Source organism: Lactuca virosa, chromosome 9, assembly GCF_052849685.1.
Source record: "Lactuca virosa cultivar CGN04683 chromosome 9, Lactuca_virosa_CGN04683_v6, whole genome shotgun sequence".
Classification (NCBI taxonomy): Eukaryota; Viridiplantae; Streptophyta; class Magnoliopsida; order Asterales; family Asteraceae; genus Lactuca; species Lactuca virosa.
In genome coordinates, this window is record NC_136434.1 from 130218176 (window position 1) to 130242865 (window position 24690).

Sequence of the window (24690 nt, forward strand, 5' to 3'; positions counted from 1 at the left end):
TTAGTCTTGGATTGGATGATGACAGGATTCGACGGGGACCCGATCGTTTAGATCAGGAGGTTGTTAGAGCCACAGTGACATGATAACTAGTGGCAACTAGTTCCAGAGAAGGATTTCGTTCAGAAGTCGTGTGAGGCGACTAAGTGGGAGTCCATTGGCTCCGCAGCCGGGCAGGAACCCGATATTTTAGATAATTGGTGAACGAATGGAGACCAGGGAGGTCTCATTAGATTTTGGAAGGCAACCATGTGGCAACATACTGCTTCAGGCAGTTCAGTGTTTGGGCAGCGTTAGTAATTGTGTTTTAGGTTGCTAGTACGGGCAGAATAACTGGTTGATTGGGAAGTGACAAGTCACTCACAGCGGGATTAGCTGAGCCTTGGCCAAGTATAAGTGATCTACAGGGATAATTGGGTCTGTGATTTCAGTTTTCTAGTGGGAGCCGCAGGCTATCAGAAGTTGAGTAGTCAGTTGAGGGATAAACAGACTGGATTCGTCGTTGATGATTCAGTATGGGTGGTCTGTCGGGGATTCAGATAATCTCGAGACAGCAGATTTCAGACGGAGTAGATGAGATCTTGTTGCGAGGAATTCGTTCACCTGCGGACTTTAGGGCTTTACGAGGATTGGTCATGGCTACCCTGGGAAGGCTAGGGTGTGCCCAGGTTGGTGACCATGCTACTAGAGTGGTTGGGCGAGTAAGGAATGGTAAGGAAAGATTTCGAGGACGAAATCTAATTTAAGTGGTGGAGAGTTGTAACACCCTGTTTATTTATTAGATAAATAAATTAATTAATGAACAAATGGTAGCCCTAAAATAAATAATTATATATCAAAGGATGGTCTCGAGGAGCTAATTATCACAAGTTTAGAAGTTGGGGGTTAAAAGTGTGAGTTTCGGATTGAATTTGTAAATATTTGTGAAGGAAAGGACTAAATGGTAATTTCTGGGACTTCATTTGAAGAGATTTTGGAGGCTAAGGGGTTGTTTGGTAAATCAAGTATCGAATTTGAAAAGAATTTCCGAAGCTGGGGTAGAAAAGGTAAATTAGGGGACTTGGTTTGAAAAGATTTTATAGGGAGGGACCATTCCTGCCAATATGGGATGAAGATTGTTATGGCAGCGGGTATATAACTGTTGCATTGCCCCAAAACCCTAACCCTAGGGATATTATTCTCAGCCGTCAACACTTCATTACCCTTGTGCTCTCCTCCACCCGCCACCCGACTCCTTCACGTTTTTCCGGCCAGACGAAGTTCCGAACGGCCAACAACGTCCATGCCGTCGGCCAGAGCCACCCTCCAGCACGTTGCCGTTCAGCTGCCGAAGAGAACCAAGAACGAACGTCATTTCCTTCTTCCTCCTGTTGCCGCCGCTCTCAACGACCGGTGGGGTTGCATCGCGCCTCTCCGCCTTCTTCTGTCGCTGCTCAGTCGCCGTTGATTATCCCGGCCGGCTGTTGCAGCTGGTGCTCCTTCCCGGCTGCCTTGTGCCACCACGAGAAGTGGCTGAGATCGGGATACACTTCGGAGTGAGCTTGACGAGTACGCGTTCGTGAGGATGTGTGTTGCTGGACGAAGACTCAAGAAACTCGCCACCATCGTGAGGTGGTGGCTGTTGTCGCAAAAACCGCTGCTTCCGCTAAAATGCTTCTTCTGCCGCCGCCAGCTACCGTGAGAGGTGGTTGTGTGTGCGTGATATAGTTGTGTGTTCGATTTACTATGTGTTTGAGTGTGGGATTGATGGAGTTATGTGGAATGCTCATTTGTTGGCCAGAAATCCACCACCACCGTGAGGTGGTGGCTGCCGCCATGCGCCACCGCCGGCCACCATTAGGTAGCTGTGTGTGTGTGTTTTTAATTAGATTAGTGTGTGTGCGTGTGTTAATCGGATTGGCATTGTAAATTGTAACAAAAATGGAATATTAGAAAACTCAAACCACCACCGTAGGGTGGTGGCTGCCGCCTCCTGCCTCCACCGGCTGCCGTGTCGGGTGGCGGTGTGCGTTGCCTCGTTGTGTTGATTCGTTTGGGGTGCTTGAAACCCTAATGGGCCCAAAGAAGCCCTAATGGGCTTAGTGAAACCCTAATGGGCCGAATGAAGCCCTAATTGACCTAAAAGCCCAAACATGGGACTAATGGGCCTAATGAACCCTAATTGATCAAAGGACCTAGCTATTGGACCTATTGGGCTAAGATGGGATTGGAAACCCTAATTAGGGTTTAGAAAACTCTGATATTGGATTTATGGGCTTGGACTTATCGGGACCCACATTTGGGCTATTGGAATGGAATTGTGCATTAAGCCCAATCACACCATATGACTTATTTAGTAAAGTGAGGGACTTAATGGATTAAGTCCTTAATGGGTTAAGTGAGAAACACTTAACCCTAATTGTCATTTTATGTGAAACCTTAATTTCACTTGAGCTTTGTGTTGGGCCTTTCTTTTGGGCTATGGTGATTGGATAATAATGGGTTAACCAAGAACAATCAAATGGGCTAGAATAATTTAATGGGCCTAGGGTAAGGCCCATGTAAAGGGTTTGGGCCCAATTTGGAAAATTGGGCTATAGTTTGGGCCTTTATGATTATGAGATATTGGGCCATTAGAATACCAAATGTTGGACTAGACTTTTTGGTTGGGCCTTAGAGTGAGACAAAGTAAAGGTTTGGGCCTAATTTGGAAAATTGGGCCATATGTTGGGCCTTGATTCACAGATTGACCTTTGGGCCTTTGGATAGGGCCTTGAGTTTGAATCAAGCTAAGATGGGGGTAAAGTAGTCTTTTACCCCAAGCATGGACTTATGATTTTTGTGTTGGAACCCAATTATTAATTGGGTGATGTTTTGATATTGACAGTTCGGGAATCTATCATCCAGCAGCTGGGGTTGTATCTACGGGACGTCAGCAGTGTGAGGTGAGTTACCTTCCAGTAGAAGTGGGTCTAAGGCCACAATGTCGGCCCATTAGTAGGAGTTGTTTGTTAGATGATTGTCTTTGTGATAATTATCTGGTATGCTCTTATCTATTATGTTTGTGTGCTAGGATGCTATGTGATACATGTTAGTAGTAGTAGGGGTGAAATAGTCCCCAGATACCGGTTGAAAGATACCGAAAGGGTCGTCAGGACCCATGCATGCCTAGCAGTATGTTTATGTTATGTATTATGTGGTAGTGGTAGGGGGTGAAATAGTCCCCGTTATCCGGTTGAAACAGACCGAAGGGGAGGCCAGCACCCAGATATGCTAGGCAGTTATCCGGTTGAAAGAGACCGAAGGGGAGGTCAACACCCAAATATGCTTGGCTATGTATGTTACTGTATGGTATGTGGTATGATGGGGGGGGGGGGGGGAGGGGGAACTCACTAAGCTTCGTGCTTACAGTTTTCAATTTTGTTTCAGGTAGTTCGTTTTCAAAGGAAAGGAGTCGGCTCGATCGCATCGCATCACACTATATTTCCAGACATGAGATCTTGGGGATTACACTCTGATATTGTTTTATGATAACATGTTTTGATTATTTCTACTTTGGTTTTGACATGGGATGTTATTATGGATGTTTTTATACTTTTGGTTTTATAATAACTTATTTAAAAATGAAATTTTCAGCCTTGAATTTTGGGATGTTACATACTGGGTCTATTTCACCCTCTGGTCTATTTCACCCCACATACATATAGCAAACAGGCACACAGACATACACTACATACAACAAGAGTCACGAAGACTACAAGCACATACTACAACATAATCCAATGGGCCGACATTAGTACCTTCGACCCCCAAGTACTGTGAGGAGACTCACCTCAGTCTGAACAAGTAGCTGAATAGGTCTCTACGCTGAATATCAGCTCTAACCGTCAACTATTCATCAAATAGTGACCAATCTCAAATACAACTCAAAATACCCAAAATACCCTTAGGTCAAACTTGGTCAAATTCTGGTCAAAGTCAAAAGTCAAACCTAGTCAACACAACCGAGTACGCCCAGTATACTCAGCTTCTACGCGTGGCGCACACGAGTTTGACCAGAAATGTGATGGATGACCATGAACGCCCAACATTCCTGGGGAACGCCCATCGTTTGCGACTAAGTCTTTTTCCTTCTTATTAAAAGCTTAATCCTTAAGCTCTTTTGCCCATATTCCAGATCTAGCCTGAAAATAACGTCCTTAACCATAAAGTTTCCAACTTTATGGTCTTGCATGGCCATTAAGTGCCCAAACACAAAAAAACTCTAACTACTTAACCCATTAAGACCTTGTAACTCATGCATTGAAGAAAACTAACAACCAAGATCACATTTTTATGCTTCTAGATTGTCCAAAACGTCTGAAAGGACAACTTATATGGATTAGAGTAATCCATACTCATAATACCATACTCATAATACCATACTCATAATACCAAGCTTATGGGACCAAAAGAACACAATTTTTTAGCTAAACAAGATCTAATCAATGCTTCATAAAGTTCAGAGCTTTTTACCTTCAAAAGGTGTCAATTGATGCTGTTATTCTGGATCCAAAATGTTCCACTCCTCCAAGATGATCTTCTCTTCTTTCTCCCTCCTTCAAGATTACCAAAACACACTCTAAGGCTTAAAAATGCTCTTAAATGGATTAGGGTTTGCAAAGGCCGAAGTTGGGGCTGGAGGCTGATGAAAGAAGGGAGGCTTGGGACTTCAGGAAGTTTAAATAGGGTCCAAACCCAAAATATTAGGGTTTGAGATTCTAGCATGAACGACCAGCGTTCGTGAGCTTTGCTTATAATTACAAAAATGCCATTATGGACCAATTTGCAACCAATTTTCATATTAAGGGGTTAAAAGGTAAATACCTAAATATCTAGATGTTACACTAAGTCCAAAACCTTCGTAACTTCTAAAGGTCATAACTTCTTCATTCCAACTCCATTTTGGAGGATGTTTATATCCACAGAAAGCTATTAAGTAGCTCTACAATCCTATATAATTACTTTTGACTTAAAACACATTGAACTAAAATCCTTAATTCATAAAAGACGTCAAAAACAGCACTTTTCCAATTATACCATTTGACTCCAAAGCACAAACTGAACTCTTGGATCACATAATCTACATTAACCACATCTAAATGGATCTAAACATCTCTTTCCCAAAGCCCAAAGCCTTATGATACTTGATCTTCGGAGTGTGGCCCCAAATTATGAAACAAGTCGAAACTGGGTCTTTTAAATTAGCCAATAAAGTCTAAATGAAAGTTGTAGATCTTGTCGATAGCTATGCGTCGATATAAATAACGTCAAAAACGGAGTTCGTACGAAAAATATATGTTTTTTAAAGTTTCATGAGATGCGTCACGTGCAAAAAGGTAGTGCACGCTTCTAGAAGCTGCAACATTGCTCCAGCCGACGAACGCCGCATGTCAGCAGGCGGGAGGACTGAAGTCACCATAGGACACGACGCGCTTTCCCAAAAACTGGCTATAAATAGCTTGCAAGTGATCCATTCTTCTCCCACACCTTTCCAACTCTCTCTCTCTCTCTCTCTCTCTCTCTCTGCAATTGACCCAAAATTTCTTTAGTATTTTGGGTATTTTGGCAAGATTTGAGGTCCCTGAGTGCCCGACATTAGTAGCTATCAGGTCGAAGTTCTGGAAGTGCAATTTCCAGACTTTATTCAGGAAAATATCTGTAAGTTAATCTACACTTATATTTATATTCATAGTCATTTTTATGAATTTATAAATAAGATTTATCAGTGATTCCAATTAATTATACCGATTGATCTACTTATGGGGGTGATGTCTAAGCTAGATTTAGTGTGGTGTTTAAAGTGAGATTTCCAAATAGTATACTCTGTATACCAAATGGATCCTACCACCGATATGATCTTACCTGGTTGCTCCTTATTTTATAGATCTTGATGTAGACATTGGGATTGTTGAGAAATATAGGCTATCATTAGTCATAAGAAATAATAAACTAAGACTTAATGATATGAACCTAAGTCACATCAAAAGGAAAAGCTAAGGTGTTAGGCGAATGTGACATCCCCATTTTCACGGCCAGAAAAGACCGATTTTATTTATGCTTCTTTGAAAATCAGAGTAACATTTACATAAAAGTGTTGCGAAATTTGTTCCCAAAATAAAAATACGATAAAGATTTATCAAAGCATTTCCGTAGAAATGTATTTCATTAAAAAGACTCGGGATGTCATGTTCGATACAGATCAAAAGCATAAACAGTACAATATAAGCTTTACTACATTATTTCATATCTACATGCCTATATCCGTAATCCCTCATCCAAAACATCACATCTATGCTCGAACGCCACTAGCTGTAATACATGAAACTGAGTGGGTCAGGCTTGGGAGCCTGGTGAGCATATAGGGTTTTCAACCCACAATAAATAAGTTATTTAATTTCATCAACCAACAATAACCCGATTACTCGTTCCCGTTATCCTCACTTTACGTCCCTAAACACCTATCATAAGGGACCTAGCCTAAGGATCATCATTGGGATGGACACTACTGCTAAGGGGATTCCTCAGCAATAAATGTCCTTAAGGCAACCATGAGGGGGATGGAGTACACCGGTGAACACATCGTTCACAAACACCTACAGGTTGCGAGCCTGCTAGCGTTCCACTGGACTATCTAGAAGAGTCCATGGTCGTCATCCATACTCCGCTAGATGACAGAATCAACAACAACAACATCGAGGCCTCTCATCATTTTATCACACATCGTCTATTACATCTACCCATGTTTTACCCCAACATTTTGTAGATATAAAATACATATACAGTTTAAATCATTTAAAACATGTATAAAAATCTTTCATCAACATAGACATCAAGTATTCAGACAATATGCACACATATCACATAATTTATATTAAATACTTCATATCTATGTGTAAGATGAAAGGGACTATGCACTCACCTGTTAGGGTGGTGACTCGGTACTCGGACAACGCTTTGTTATCTCAAAACAATTTTTCCCTTGACCAAACCTAGTATCAATGCCACTAGGGTTTACTCTAACGTTAACCGCGACTAATTAATAGTCTAGCTATTATTACTATTATATAAGCGTTAAACAATACTTATATAACCCATAATAATAGCCCAAGTACTTATTATAAGTTCCTAATAACGTTACTATAATTAAATAAAAGCTATATTAAAAATAGCGTAGACGTAGCTCACTTACAGCGGGTTTATAGAAAACCGGGCTTCGCTTGGAGCAGCGTTTCCGAACCGAAAGACCCTTTTTCTCGGGACTCCGGGAGCCTCGGGGCTTCCTTCAGGTGCTAGGGGGTTTACCTAGGCTTAGGGAGGGGGGTAGGGGATAGTTAGAGAAAGTAGAGAGAGAAAGGAGTTGGGAAATGTGTGGAAAATCCGAGCAACTTCACACCCTTTTTATAGGCCCCAGTCTCGGACGTACGCTGGGCGTAGTCCTTGGCTACGCGGGGCATAGTTCGGATCAGACCGCTACGCGGCGAGCTTCGGGTGGTGCTACGTGGCCCTCTCTCGGATCACACAAGGCCGAAGTACGCTGGGCGTACCTGGTTTCGGACGCGGGGCGTAATGCGAGGCGACGTGTCGTTCATCCGAAGCGAGGCGTGATCAGCAAGCGACGACCTAGATCATGCCACGTCACCAATTTCGCATCAGTCTCGCAATTTTCCTTCCCGATTTCTAAAAATCATAACTCTCGCATACGAGCTCCGTTTTTAACGTTCTTTATATCCACGCGTAGGCGGGAACGTACTCTACAACTTTCGTTTAGACTCCGGCGGCTAATTTTGAATTTATTTTATAAGTTATATTTTTAATAGGCCGGGACAGGATTGGTCTGTTAAAAATTCATAACTTCTTCATCCGACGTCCGTTTTCGTCGGTCTTTTTATCGTTACGCTACTATTAACGAGATCTTCGATTCTCATTTAGGTTGTGTCGGCTAAAAATCACTCGATCTAATATTCGAACTTCAGGCTGTACACTGCTAAGCCGAAACTTCGAAAAATCATAACTTCCTCATACGAAATCAGATTTGGGCGTTCTTTTTATGGACGCTCTCGGTTTAACGTTTTCTACGACTTTTGTTTAGATCGCTAAGGCTAAAGGTCGCTCTATCGTAAATTCACTTTTTACGCTTCCTGGTGTCGTGCCGGTTCCGTCGCGAAACTTCGACGGGTCATAACTTCTTTGTTATAACTCGGATGTCGGCGTTCTTTATATCACCAGAATCCTTGTTTCGACCACTACAACTTTATGTAGAGATATCGGGTTTATCTCACACTTTAATTTTGACGCTTATTTTTATTCTTTATTTATTTCACATTTATAAATGAATAATAAGTATATAAATTCACATAATTCACATAATACTCAAACATTTCATCTTTATTATCTCAAAAGAGTTACAATAGTTGACCTAGACTATTATATCATCTGATAATGCTTAGCCCTGAAACACGGGCGTTACAATTCTTTCCCCCTTCGGATGATTCCGTCCCGAAATCATGCATCAGCAAACATATGTGGATAGCGACTCATCATGTCACCCTCTGTTTCCCAAGTGAGATTTGGCCCATTCGAATGTTTCCATCGGACTAGCACTAAGTCGACCATCTTGCGTCGTAACTTCTTAGTCTTATGGTCAACGATTGCCTTGGGCTCTTCGATTAGCCTTGTAACACCCGATTCCTGGTATGTCTTTAATTCAAGAATTTTATGTATTTTTCTCTGGGACTCGACGAGCTGGTGGCCCAACTCGTCTAGTAGAGACGAGTTCCGCGGGAAGTTTAAGTGACCTACTCGACGAGTCGGTGACTGAGTCAGCGAGTAGGTGCTGTTTGAGTGAAACCCTAAATTTGAGGGTTTGCACCCTATTTAAACGTCTTATTGTAGCCTCCATTGTACCTTATGCTCCCAGAACACCTCTTATCGAAACCCTAGCCGCTTTGAGTGATCTAAGGCCATTTTTGGTGCTTTTGGATGGTTTGTGAAACTTGAAAGGAAGGAAGAAGCTTGGGAATTCGAGTTGGGGCTTGTAGATCCAGAGATCTTATTCCATCTTCAGCTCAACCAAGGTAAATGCCCCCTGTTTTGGTCTTCCTTTTGGTTGTTCATCTTTAGCGCTTAGATTTTGGGTGCATTTAGGGCTTTCTAAGCCATTTTCGGATTTGTGAAGTGATTCATGGGGTTCTACTTTCAGATCCGAGTCATTGGAGGGGTCTCATGGCATAAAGGTGCCAACTCTATGGCCATGAGAGCCCCATGCACATTGTAGAGCACCTTTTATGGACTTTTGAGCCAAAAACCCCATGCATGTGCACCAAGTTTGGAACTTTACGTATAAAATGGACATTAGGGTGCCAGATCTATGGTTTTGACGTGTTAAGACCCATTTAAATCGACTGTATAGTAAGGGTCAAGAAGGGACTCGACGAGTTGTTCTTGGAACTCGGCGAGTCGGTGTGTAATGACCACTAAATCCTTTCTGTGGTTGGACCAGTGGTTCGGGAAGGAAGTCCTGTAAATGTTTAGACTCGTAAAGGGACCTGGGAATCACGGGACTCGACGAGTGTATGAACAGACTCGACGAGTCCAAGGCAATCTCCCAACCTTTGAAGATGGACTCGACGAGTTGTTCTACAACTCGGCGAGTCATAGACTGGACACGTTCTTATGAGGGAGATGAACTCGCCGAGTTGAAGGAAGAACTCGGCGAGTCGGATGAAGATGGTCCCGATGGTTTGAATGAAGGAAAAGCTCGACGAGTTCTCGCTAGACTCGACGAGTGGTGTCAGGGTTGGATCGGGTTAGTGGGGCATGGACTCGACGAGTTGGTAGACAAACTCGGCGAGTCAGGTCAACTGGGTGTTGGCTTTGACCAATGTTGACTTTGCCTGGTTTTGGTATTGACTCTGGTTGGGTTGAATGTTCGGTTGATGACTTGAAGGTTGTCGTGTAGGGATTGAGGAGTCGAGGAGAGCCGAACTTCACGCCGAGGACAATTCAGACACTACACGACATCGAGGTGAGTTACCTTCCAGTAGAAGTGGGTCTAAGGCACCAAGGCCGACCCACTAGTAATTGTTAGTTGGGATGATTATCTTTGTGGTAATTGTCCGGTCTGTTATTGTTGGATATGCGAGTATGCTAGATTGCTAGATATGTGAGTATGCTAGTTTGCAAGTGCTATGTTATGTGAGATAGCATTAGTAGTAGGGGACTAGTCCCCAATCCGGTCGCTAGGACCAATGGGTAGGTCGGACACCCCAGATATGTCTGACAGCATGATTATGATATGATATTATGTGTTAGTAGGGGTGAAATAGTTCCCGTGTTCGGTTGAGATAGACAAGAGGGTAGGTCGGCACCCCAAAATGGCTTGACATGGGTAGGTCAGCACCCCAGAATAGCTTGACATGGGTAGGTTAGCACCCCAGAACAGCTTGACATGGGTAGGTCAGCACCCCAGAATGGCTTGACATGGGTAGGTCAGCACTCCAGAATGGCTTGGCATGGGTAGGACGGGCGCCCCAGAATTGCCCGGTAGTATGTATGCTATGTGTTTGTATTGTATGTGGTATGATGGGGGAACTCACTAAGCTTTGTGCTTACAGTTTCAATTTTGGTTTCAGGTACCTCTTCGTCCAAGGGGAAGGAGCCGGCGGTGTAGCAGAATCACACACACACATGGTTTCCGCATAGAGTTTTCTGGGAATGTACTCTGATTTATTTTACTTTTGACGATATGATTTTTAGACACTTTGTTATATATCTTTTACTATGACATGGCATGGGAAATGTTTGGTAAACTGAGTTGTGAAATACTTAATTAAAAATGAAGTTTTTGGGCTTGAATTTTGGGATGTTACAAGTTGGTATCAGAGCCCTGGTTTGAGGGATTCGGACACACCCTCGGGGGTGTCTGGACTCAAACCAAGGGATTAATAGATTTTTCACAAAGAAAACGGTTTTCTAAAATTCAAGTTAAGGAATTTGAGAAAGAACAAGGTGTGTGATGTAAAAAACCGGTTCAATTCGGTCATAGTTCGACGATCAAACCCCCGTGGGCCGCGATGCAATAAAGACCAATGGCACGTAGATTGGGGTCTCTTAAGTATAGGTGTTTGTAATTTTAATTTAACCAGCCGAGGTTTAACAAACTAATAAATTTTACATGGTTAATATATATAAGTTCAAATTTATATATATATATATATATATATAAATATATATATAAATGTGTGTGTGTTAATTACCTTTGCAATTATCTAAATACATGTAGGATATGTAACGTGTATATATTCAAAATAAATATACACTTAAAATTTCGTGTTGTGTAAAAATCCTAAAAACCAAATACCTTATATACGTACATACACCAATACTTCTAATAATATATCAAATTCAAATAGAGGAATATACAAATACAAACAGCCAATGGACACTAATAAGATGACAGCCAATGGACACTAATAAATTGACAGCCAATGGACACTGTAGGGGAATGACTTTATTCCTTCCCTTTTTCTTCCTTGTTTCCTGCAATCTATCAAAGAATCCCAAACACTTTTCCCTACATTGATTCCCATTAAAACAATCATCCATTCTTCCATTTTCAAAGACAATTAAACAGAATCAAAACAATCTTACCATTCTTCCACTTTCAAAGACAATTAAACAGAAACAAACATCGGAAATACCCCCCTCCCCATCGAATTCCCGTTCTTCCCCTGTCAAATAATCAAAACCCAATCACTATCGAAAATCTGTTGATCAAACTCCATACTTTGCAATCAAAATCACAACCACAGACAAAGAAAATTCGGACAATTCAACAAATGTGGAAGCAATCAAAAGTCAAATTGTAAGTCACAGGATCTTCTGTAAATCGAAACCCTTACAGTGAAAATTTGATCGATCCTTTGTATCTGCTTGCATCTTTGTTCCCAGCCAAGATCGATTTTTGTTCTTGATCTCGTGTTTATCTGCAACAAGAACCACATTTTCCAGTTCATTCTTCCTTCTCTTTTCACCATTGTTCTTCCTTCTCTTTTCTGTCAAACGAAACAACCAAACGTCCCAGTTAATCCATCGATTCCAGCCAAACACATACCTTATTCCAACCAAACCAAAACAGAAAGAAGATAGAAACAAGGAATTACCTGAGCATATAACCCCATCTACTCACCTGTTGAACGTCGACCAACAGCCTCACCCCGATGCTTCCATTTCTTTTTCCTTATCAGTCCAGCCAAGCACCGAAGGAACCTCCTTCCTCAATCGCTGCTTCTTCATGCCCTCATCTGTTCGTACCACATCGACCCTCGCTGCTGCTCCATTCCCTTTCTTTGCTTCGGCTTATCGAACCCAGGAGACCATATCGGTTTGTGAAGCCGACCGACAAACCATCGCTGCTTCTCCATCCCTCTTCTTTGGTCTCGTCGACCACCGACGATGCTCCCCTGATGGATTTACCATCATCGGGCCAAGTACCACCATCGTCGCCTCATTATTTCTTTGAATCAGATGAACCCCGGAGTAGCCTCTCCGACCCACCCACGATCGATGCCCATCGGTGCTGCTTCGACGGCGTTACGTTCCTTTCTCGTTCCCGATCAAGTGAAAGGAAGAAGGCGACTCTTCTGTTTTTGGAGCCTGTTAATCAACTGGAAACGGGGTAAGAGCCCTGATCCTTTTTGTAAATGGATTCACTTGTGTGGATCGGTCATGGAGCCCCGATAAAACCAATGAGTTTTGATTTTGACCCGGTCAAAGCTAAATCAAACTTGTATTTAAATTAAACAGAATTGGTCCCTTCCCCAGAAAAACCTAATAAATTAAGTCCTAATACCCTAGAACAATTTCAAATGCACATGTTTAACCCCTGTCTTGAGAATAAATCTCAATATCAGTCCCTGAAGTATGATTTTGGCAAAATCAAACCCTAGAGTTTATTCATTTTAAGAAAAACCACCATATACTTAATAATTAATACAAAACTACCATTTGGTTTATTAGGAAATACAAATATACTCGGTGATTCGTCTTACGAACGAGGTATGTCACGTAACAAATCTTATGACAAGTTTCTCAAAGGAATGCAAATACCGTACCAATGGAACTCACGCTTCAAGGGTGAGTTCATACCCCTACATTTTATATTTTTATTAAGTTTTAAGGGGGGGAATACAAGTTAAATCATCAATATCATAATTAAACGTTTTCAATAGATTACATCAGAAAAGTTGAACTTCAATCACGACCGGTTTTGGTAAACTTAAACATTTTAGTTTTCAAAACAACACAAGGTGCTAGTAGTTCAAGTTCTTGATTTTCAAATGGCTACTTGCACATCACCATACGAGTTTTCTATAATTTATACATAACTCAGTATTGGTATAAATATTGTTTTGTTTACGCTACATGTATTTGTAGTGCATTGTCATTTTGTTTAGTCTAATCTCCATAACTATGCCCGTATTCTTGAGGTACGTTATGGACAATAATAGCGCTATTGGGTTTACCACCCCACCTTGGGACGCTAAGGTGATTGATCGCACGTGGTTGAGTGTGTATGATGATTAGATGCTCCATCCTATATATATACGTATGTATATGTATAGGGTGAGGACTATTTGTTGTTGTTATCCTTTGTTAATCAACTTTCAATTCTATAAACCATTATCTCGAATACAATTGTTTGCCAATTTCAAAAGAAAACAAATACTATGTTTGTAAGTGAAAAGCATTTAATAATACAAAACAAAAACTTATGAACTCACCAACCATCGTGTTGACACTTTTTCAAACCACTTGTACTCTCAGGAAATCATTAAACAGGTAACCAAGTGTTGTTGAGAATGGGATGCTAAGACGTAAAACATTTCCTATCTTGTCCATGTATTGTAATTGATTTATAAACATGTAAATCATAATGATGTAACTTTTCAATTATATATATATATATATATATATATATATATATATGTTGGTTGTGTTTACTTGAATTACTATTGCAATTGTTGTTATGATATTATACATGAAGTCCTCCACCCCCGGACGTTTCCGCCATCTTCGGTTTGGGGGTGTGACAGATTGGTATCAGAGCACAGTTTATAGTGAATTAAGTGTATCAAACCACATAAGATATACAAACTATAAACACAATTGGGACTAATAGTCTCTGATTTGTGCATTTTCCAAATAAATATACCTTTAGAAAATAAATGTTTTTCTTAATTAAAGTATACCTACCAACATTCATACAAAGAACAGGGTCACAAGTACAGAACAAAAATATTACGATTGTTGGACAACACAGGTGGGCTTAGAGACATATAGTCAAGTCGGGGAAGATGTAGCCTGATCAACTACATTATCTGGGGTTTGACTAGCGTGTGCCTAAGTACGTTTGTGAAGTTTCAACAAAAAAAAAAAAAAAAAAAAATCAATAGACAAACACAATGAAACTAAAAAGGGTATCAATCTATCAAGAGAAAAACACATACAATGTAGATTTAAAATCCACTAATTATAACAAAATGGCTAAAAGAAAAGGTAAGGACTAAGGATTTTTAAGTCCTCTCTTCTTATAAATAGCTTTGAAGCAAGCTTGCCTAAGCCTCTTTGTTCTTTCTGTCAATTCCATACCGGGCAATTTCTCCATCATCTTCTTGTGCCCTGCTAACGTCTCTACCTCCTCCTTTAATCCCAACTCCTAGTTTATTTTAGGTAGATGCAATACAATTTTCGTGTGAGTTCATGAAATTTACAATGAATTAAGTTTATGTAAATATAAATCAAAAATCGTAGTACAACAATTGATTCGATGTGGCATATGCCTAAGGCCTATGTTTATGTTATAAAGAAACTAATAATTAAAATTTTAGAAAATACCAAAACTACTTTGGTTACCAAGTGCATGCATACATGCATGAGTAATGAATAGAAGGTTATTAGAGTAGTTTACCTTGGCATTTTGAATGAGGGATTCAAGGCTCTTAAGTTTCCTATGAGGCCATCTGTTTATGTTTAGCTCCCTGCATCTTTTCTTCAATAATGTTGCCCCTATCCCTAGTTCCTTTGCTGCCATGATTATCGGCATCTCAAAGTACTTCGCTATCTCTTCAAACTCCAATGGTCTCAATCTATTTGCCACCTTACGGCCACCGTGATCAGTGGTGGCAGCACTAGAACTACCAGTAGCATCACCACCGGGTTTGCAGTCTTCCCTGAAACTAACCGATGGTAAATTACCATCCTCCCAACAATCCCATAAGCTTATGTCTTCAAGGGGATCCAAATCGTGAAACTCATTTCTAGAAATGATGTTTTGATCTTGGTTAAGTACTGTGGAAACGTGCTGATCAAGCCCTTCTGGCAATTTTTCTGACAACTCGTAATTATGATGGTCGAGCATGTCACCACTGTCAGGAAAAAAAAAAAAAAAAAAGCAAAACTCAAGATAATCAAATCCAACCCGATGAAATACTCTTTTGATCACTACAAATCCAAATCATGTTTTGATCAATATAGACAAAATCACTTTTCTGTGCGAAAGATAGGGTAATGAGTGACGTTTATATATACCTGAAAAGATCTTGATGATCAAAGTACGGAAACCAATCGAGGTCATATATGGGGTTTTGATGATCTGCAGGTGGATCCATTTGTGAGGGAGAAGTTAAAAGTTGCGGTAAGAATGTGATGATTTATATAAGTGAAGTAGGAGAAGTAATTAATAACAAATAAAGAGGAAGTGAATATAAATACTCGTTGAGCCGTAACTTTCTTCTTCCATTCACACACGTATAAGTATATACTGCTAAAATCTTGACTTGTGTGCCGCATGCATTTAATGCTTCACATGTCTACCCTGCAAATCCTTGACTTTGAAGCGACGTATCAGTTCCCATATACCTCAGATTAAATTCTTTTCACTGCATACTACAAGTCTTCAATCATGCAAAAGAAAACACGACTTGTTGTAGCTAAACTACTTACGTTCGTTATAATTATTTGACTCGTATAAACTTGGTTGCTATAAGCTGCTTTGTATGTGTATGCTAGTGTCAATTCATGAGGTCTTATCACATTTAAGTCCCTGGAATCAGTTCACACTAATCATTAACTCGTTTGAGTATATGGTCATCATGGATAACGCTAGCCAGAAGTAGACAACTCCTCACTTGCACGATTCGCTTGAGTGCATTTTACCATTTTATACACTATGTTTTTTTGATACATATAGTAGTCCCTAGGGCATAATTCGGTCATTAGGCTGGGGATATGAACTTATGAATGAGGACTTGGTACATCTACGAGTCTTGCATCACGTTTTATCAACAAATCGTGTATCTCATTTTAGCAACAAATCTTGTATCACATTTTAGCAACAAACTTTGTTTCCCCTGAGAAAATGACAGTTGCATCTCATTTGGGCAACATACTTCATCTCTCATGATAACAACAAGTCATGGTAATAGAATAAACTTGACATCATTAGTAGTTACGTCTCATATAACTTCTTGTAAACATCATACTTTGACATTACTACCAATATTCATGTAAATTTCTTTTGTGTTTCAGAATTTTAAATTTATGTTTGAGTGAGAATTAGGTTTAGTGAGTTGCATATTCATTAAGGAAGACCTCAACCGTATAAGGAAAATCTAGATTTATCATACCTATATAACATCTGGAAGAGAAACATGTTTTGTATTCAGTTCCCTTCTCGATTATAATTCTAACAATGTCATACTTTAGCCTTTTAAATGTACGAAGAAATGATTGAACCCTTAATTCCCATATCAGCAAAGTAGAATAAATCAATCATTCTCATCGCTATCAAACAACTTCATACCGCTAAATGTGAAAACCTAACAATATTGTAAACCATAAACAAGTCCATATATATTTTTCATCCATACCAAAACTTATCTTGTAGTCGATTATCCCTAATCAAAGCATCGTATGTTCCCCACGACGGTATACATCATTAACATCCTAAGTGGTTAAGACAGTTGATGATCAATCAAAATCTTTCGCATAGTAAACTAAGAATTTTAATTTCACAGACAAAATTAGCAAATCTAAGTTTAATTGACACAACTCATTGGGTTGAAATAATTCCTCAAATCTGATAAAATCCTTTTGAACCTATACCTATTCGTAAATTTTATATTACTCGTCATATAGTTTGAAAATAATTAGCTAACCCAATGGGGCAAAGTTTCACAAAACTAGTCTAAACATACGTATCTAATATCGTAATATATTAAAACTAGTACCGAAAAAGAAAAAAAAAAAAAAAAAAAAAAAAAAACCACAACTTTTCTCTTAAGGTACTTCTTTCTTAAATTTCGGGACGAAATTCCCTTCAACAGGGGGATAATGTAAAAAACCGGTTCAATTCGGTCATAGTTCGACGATCAAACCCCCGTGGGCCGCGATGCAATAAAGACCAATGGCACGTAGATTGGGGTCTCTTAAGTATAGGTGTTTGTAATTTTAATTTAACCAGCCGAGGTTTAACAAACTAATAAATTTTACATGGTTAATATATATAAGTTCAAATTTATATATATATATATATATATATATATATATATATATATATATATATATATATATATATATATATATAATGTGTGTGTGTTAATTACCTTTGCAATTATCTAAATACATGTAGGATATGTAACGTGTATATATTCAAAATAAATATACACTTAAAATTTCGTGTTGTGTAAAAATCCTAAAAACCAAATACCTTATATACGTACATACACCAATACTTCTAATAATATATCAAATTCAAATAGAGGAATATACAAATACAAACAGCCAATGGACACTAATAAGATGACAGCCAATGGACACTAATAAATTGACAGCCAATGGACACTGTAGGGGAATGACTTTATTCCTTCCCTTTTTCTTCCTTGTTTCCTGCAATCTATCAAAGAATCCCAAACACTTTTCCCTACATTGATTCCCATTAAAACAATCATCCATTCTTCCATTTTCAAAGACAATTAAACAGAATCAAAACAATCTTACCATTCTTCCACTTTCAAAGACAATTAAACAGAAACAAACATCGGAAATACCCCCCTCCCCATCGAATTCCCGTTCTTCCCCTGTCAAATAATCAAAACCCAATCACTATCGAAAATCTGTTGATCAAACTCCATACTTTGCAATCAAAATCACAACCACAGACAAAGAAAATTCGGACAATTCAACAAATGTGGAAGCAATCAAAAGTCAAATTGTAAGTCACAGGATCTTCTGTAAATCGAAACCCTTACAGTGAAAATTTGATCGATCCTTTGTATCTGCTTGCATCTTTGTTCCCAGCCAAGATCGATTTTTGTTCTTGATCTCGTGTTTATCTGCAACAAGAACCACATTTTCCAGTTCATTCTTCCTTCTCTTTTCACCATTGTTCTTCCTTCTCTTTTCTGTCAAACGAAACAACCAAACGTCCCAGTTAATCCATCGATTCCAGCCAAACACATACCTTATTCCAACCAAACCAAAACAGAAAGAAGATAGAAACAAGGAATTACCTGAGCATATAACCCCATCTACTCACCTGTTGAACGTCGACCAACAGCCTCACCCCGATGCTTCCATTTCTTTTTCCTTATCAGTCCAGCCAAGCACCGAAGGAACCTCCTTCCTCAATCGCTGCTTCTTCATGCCCTCATCTGTTCGTACCACATCGACCCTCGCTGCTGCTCCATTCCCTTTCTTTGCTTCGGCTTATCGAACCCAGGAGACCATATCGGTTTGTGAAGCCGACCGACAAACCATCGCTGCTTCTCCATCCCTCCTCTTTGGTCTCGTCGACCACCGACGATGCTCCCCTGATGGATTTACCATCATCGGGCCAAGTACCACCATCGTCGCCTCATTATTTCTTTGAATCAGATGAACCCCGGAGTAGCCTCTCCGACCCACCCACGATCGATGCCCATCGGTGCTGCTTCGACGGCGTTACGTTCCTTTCTCGTTCCCGATCAAGTGAAAGGAAGAAGGCGACTCTTCTGTTTTTGGAGCCTGTTAATCAACTGGAAACGGGGTAAGAGCCCTGATCCTTTTTGTAAATGGATTCACTTGTGTGGATCGGTCATGGAGCCCCGATAAAACCAATGAGTTTTGATTTTGACCCGGTCAAAGCTAAATCAAACTTGTATTTAAATTAAACAGAATTGGTCCCTTCCCCAGAAAAACCTAATAAATTAAGTCCTAATACCCTAGAACAATTTCAAATGCACATGTTTAACCCCTGTCTTGAGAATAAATCTCAATATCAGTCCCTGAAGTATGATTTTGGCAAAATCAAACCCTAGAGTTTATTCATTTTAAGAAAAACCACCATATACTTAATAATTAATACAAAACTACCATTTGGTTTATTAGGAAATACAAATATACTCGGTGATTCGTCTTACGAACGAGGTATGTCACGTAACAAATCTTATGACAAGTTTCTCAAAGGAATGCAAATACCGTACCAATGGAACTCACGCTTCAAGGGTGAGTTCATACCCCTACATTTTATATTTTTATTAAGTTTTAAGGGGGGGAATACAAGTTAAATCATCAATATCATAATTAAACGTTTTCAATAGATTACATCAGAAAAGTTGAACTTCAATCACGACCGGTTTTGGTAAACTTAAACATTTTAGTTTTCAAAACAACACAAGGTGCTAGTAGTTCAAGTTCTTGATTTTCAAATGGCTACTTGCACATCACCATACGAGTTTTCTATAATTTATACATAACTCAGTATTGGTATAAATATTGTTTTGTTTACGCTACATGTATTTGTAGTGCATTGTCATTTTGTTTAGTCTAATCTCCATAACTATGCCCGTATTCTTGAGGTACGTTATGGACAATAATAGCGCTATTGGGTTTACCACCCCACCTTGGGACGCTAAGGTGATTGATCGCACGTGGTTGAGTGTGTATGATGATTAGATGCTCCATCCTATATATATACGTATGTATATGTATAGGGTGAGGACTATTTGTTGTTGTTATCCTTTGTTAATCAACTTTCAATTCTATAAACCATTATCTCGAATACAATTGTTTGCCAATTTCAAAAGAAAACAAATACTATGTTTGTAAGTGAAAAGCATTTAATAATACAAAACAAAAACTTATGAACTCACCAACCATCGTGTTGACACTTTTTCAAACCACTTGTACTCTCAGGAAATCATTAAACAGGTAACCAAGTGTTGTTGAGAATGGGATGCTAAGACGTAAAACATTTCCTATCTTGTCCATGTATTGTAATTGATTTATAAACATGTAAATCATAATGATGTAACTTTTCAATTATATATATATATATGTTGGTTGTGTTTACTTGAATTACTATTGCAATTGTTGTTATGATATTATACATGAAGTCCTCCACCCTCGGACGTTTCCGCCATCTTCGGTTTGGGGGTGTGACATGTGATGCGTGCGACCGGTCAAGCTCAAGTAAGTTCTCCCCAAGATACCCATACTTGTTATGTCATGACATGTGATATATGATTATGAGAATTGCATGCTAGACTAGGGCTAAGGATCTAGGAGGATGCCTTGTATGCCTGATATATGATTCTGAGAACTGCATGCTAGACTAGGGCTAAGGATCTAGGAGGATGCCTTGAATGCCTGTTGTATGAGCTATATGGTAGGACAGTCTAGCCTGCAGTAGGATAGCCTAGTTAGGTTATGCTTGATGTGGTTACTCAATGCACAAATGCTGCTTGCTTTGTGCTATAGGGGTCCTGACTAACTTTAACTAACTAGTGAGCAGATATGTAACAGTATCCGCAAGCTAGTTAGGGAAGGGTGGTAGGGACTCCTAGTGCAGCTGATGGCGGAGAGTAGGTCGAAGAGTGCCCTAGGAAATCCTAGGATGAGATTAGTTGGAAAGGGTCATTGGTTTAGGGACTTGGCGAAGTTGAGGAAATCCTTGAGGAAAGTACGGATAGATGTGGAAGGTAGTATGGGCCCGTACTACTGGAAGCAGAGGATCCGTACTCGAGTCAGGGAGGGCCGAGATGGAACCAGGAAACTTGGAGAGTGTGTGAGACCTCTCGAGAGTATGCATGATCCTGACAATTGCGCGTTTATTTCAGTATGGTGGTTACACGGCATGGAGAAGGAGGTTCTGGATCAGGATCAGGATCGGGCTCGGGTGCAGAATCCGAGCAGGCTGACGACGGGCTACGCGAGTTCATCGCGTCTGAGATCACGAGAGGTATCCTTGAGTCGACCCCTGTCATTTTCGGGTCGATCAAGGAGGGGATTATCGAGTTGATGGAGGATCGCCTCCGATCATTCAGGAGTGACTTGGCGTCTGGCCAAGCGGGTACGCGCACACTGTCCTTTAAGGACTTCAGAGGGAGTGGTGCGCCGGATTTTCATGGGGTGAAGGACCCCGTTGCTTCCAGGAGATGGATCGCAGACATTGAGTCTGCGAAGTTGACGAGCTTCTGCCCGGAAGGGTCGAAGATCCGCTTTGCTGCGGGATGTTTGAGGGACAGAGCTAGAGACTGGTGGGAGTCGGTTGGTGACTCTTTGGGAGCTCCAGCCGTCGAGGCTATGACGTGGTCAAATTTCGTGACCATATTCAGGGCTGAGTTTGCGCCGGCTGTGGAGCTTCAGCAGCTGGCCAGAGAGTTTTTGGATATGAGGCAGACTACAAAGACTGTGGCGGAGATCACTGCCAAGTTCCGAGAGAGAGCATTGTTGGTACCCCAGTATGCGGGAGATGAGGAGATGCGGAAGACCCGCTACCATGATATGTTGAGGGCTGATATTCGGGAGCATGTCAGCTATTCAGCCTGCCCGACCCTGGAGTCTATGATTGCCAGGGCGCGGGAGAGGGAGCTCGATTTGGAGCACGTCAGGAAGAGGAAAGCAGAGACTGAGCAGGTGACAGGGGTTTCGGGGAAGAAACCCAAGGGATCCGACGTTAGGTCAAAGGGCCAGCCAGGCTAGAGCCGCTGCAAGAAATGCGGCAGACCGCATGAGGGAGCTTGTAGAGCGGGATCGACCGGCTGCTACAAGTGTGGCAAGACGGGGCACTTTGGCAGAGATTGTACTGCCCCTGCCCCCACAGTGCAGATGTCAGACCTGATTTTCTTCCATTGCAATCAGAGGAGCCATAAGAAGGTCAACTGCCCTAGATTGACAGCAGCGACAGCAGCAGCGCCAGCGGCGACGCCGACTCCAGTGACAGCGCGGGTTATGGATAGCCGGAAGGCCAAGGTAGAGGCTCCAGTGGTGCGGAGCCGAGCATTTCAGTTGACAGCCGAGGAGGCACGCGCTGTACCCGATGTGGTGACGGGTATGATTTCTTTTTATGCTATGTCACCGTGATTTTGATATGCTATGTATGTGCTATGTTTAGGATCATTCCATGTGAACGGTATCCCAGTTCAGGTATTGTTTGATTTGGGTGCTACCTGATCGTTTGTCTCTCTTGCACTTAGCAAGAAGTTTCCTGAGTCTTCGGGCATATTGGATTGTCCTTTAGAGGTCGAGATTGCGGACGACCGGTCAGTGCGAGCATCAGAGGTCTACCAAGATTGTGCTTTGAGGCTGTTCGAGGAACGTTACCTGGTAGACTTGGTTCCCATACCTTTGCGGGGGAACAAGGTTATTATTGGTATGGATTGGTTAATCCCCAATGGGGCAGTGATTGACTGCGCGCAGCAGTCGGTGCGGATCAGGACCCCGAGTGGGGGAGAGCTGGTGATTCAGGGCGAGAGGCCACAGCGAGGACCAACTTTATGTTCAGCAGCGAGAGCTAGGCGCTACTTTCAACAGGGTTGCGCAAGATTTGTCGCTTATGTTATGGATACCCGGGGGCAGATAAGGCGACAGTGGGCGATGTGCCCGCGGTACGAGAGTTCGCGGATATATTCCCCAAGGAGTTGCCTGGGATACCTCCGGAAAGGCAGGTAGAGTTCAGGATCGACCTAGTCCCTGGTGCGGCTCTGATAGCCAAGGCACCGTATCGGTTGGCTCCTCCTGAGATGCAGGAGTTGTCTACGCAGTTGCAGGAGCTGTTAGACAAGGGATTCATTAGACCGAGCAGTTCACCCTGGGGAGCCCCGATTCTATTTGTGAGGAAGAAGGACGGGTCACATCAGATGTGTATAGATTATCAGGAGTTGAATAAGGTAACGGTGAAGAACCGTTACCCACTCCCGAGGATTGATGACCTCTTTGACCAGCTACAGGGAGCATCTTGGTTCTCCAAGATTGATCTGCGTTCAGGATATCATCAGATGAGGGTCAGAGAGGAGGATGTGAAGAAGACCGCATTTCGGAAGCGCTATGGTCACTATGAGTTTGTGGTGATGCCTTTTGGGCTCACCAATGCTCCTGCCGCGTTCATGGATCTCATGAACCGCGTGTGTAGACCGATGTTGGATCGGTCTGTGATAGTTTTCATTGGCGACATATTGGTTTATTCCAAGACTCGAGAGCAGCATGAGGAGCACTTACGGGAGGTTCTGGATACCTTGAGGAGGGAGAACTTGTATGCGAAGTTCTCAAAGTGCGAGGTGCAGTTTTTGGGGCACCTTGTCAACCAAAACGGGATTTCGGTTGACCCGGCCAAGGTGGAGGCCGTGATGAGGTGGGAAGTTCCGAGGTCTCCATCTGAGATTCAGAGCTTTCTGGGTTTGGCAGGCTACTACCGGAGATTCATTCAGGACTTCTCCAAGATAGCCGTGCCCCTGACCCGGCTGACGAGGAAGGCCGTGGTCTTTTGCTCGGGGCCTGAGCAGCAGGCTGTATTTGAGACCTTGAGACGGAGATTGTGCGAGGCGCCAATCTTAGCCCTGCCGGAGGGCATGGAGGATTTTGTTGTATATTGTGATGCGTCCATCTCAGGGTTGGGCGCGGTATTGATGCAGAGGGGGCATGTTATAGCTTACGCTTCGAGGCAGCTGAAGCCTCACGAGGCGAATTACCCGACGCATGATTTGGAGCTGGGGGCTGTTGTTTTCGCCCTCAAGATTTGGCGCCATTACCTCTATGTGGTTCGTTGTACCATTTACACGGACCACAAGAGCCTGAGGTATCTCATGGACCAACCAAATCTGAATATGACGCAGCGTCGGTGGCTTGATGTGGTAAAGGATTATGATTGCGAGATCCTCTACCACCCGGGGAAGGCCAATGTCGTGGCCGATGTGCTTAGTCGCAAGGTAGCGCCGATCAGGGACATTTTTCTGAGGATGACAGTTGTGACTCCGCTGTTGGAGCAGATTCGGGAGGCCCAGAAGGAGGCCATAAAGGAGGAACATCGGAAGAGCGAGCGTATAGTGGGCCATGTTTCCTCCTTCGACTATGATAGCCGAGGATTGTTGACTCTTCACCGTAGGGTGTGGGTCCCTTATCATGGGGGTGTGCACCAGGTATTGATGGCAGAGGCGCACAAGTCCAGGTTCTCTATCCATCCCGGGGCGACAAAGATGTACATGGATCTTCGTCTCGATTATTGGTGGACCTGTATGAAGAAGGACATAGCTTGGGTTGTGGAAAGGTGATTGACCTATAGGAAGGTCAAGGCTGAGCACCAGAGACCTCACGGAAAGGTCCAGCCGTTGGATATCCCGCTGTGGAAGTGGGAGGATA

At 41.7% G+C, this 24690-nt stretch overlaps 1 long non-coding RNA gene across 1 annotated transcript; it reads left to right on the forward strand.

Annotated features, from left to right (window-relative positions):
• The first annotated feature begins 1176 nt into the window (after positions 1–1176).
• Positions 1177–3619, forward strand: LOC145138732 (uncharacterized). Its single transcript, XR_013721686.1, has 3 exons — positions 1177–1837; positions 2864–2921; positions 3406–3619. It is a non-coding gene; the product is annotated as an uncharacterized LOC145138732 (long non-coding RNA).
• The last annotated feature ends 21071 nt before the right edge of the window (positions 3620–24690 follow it).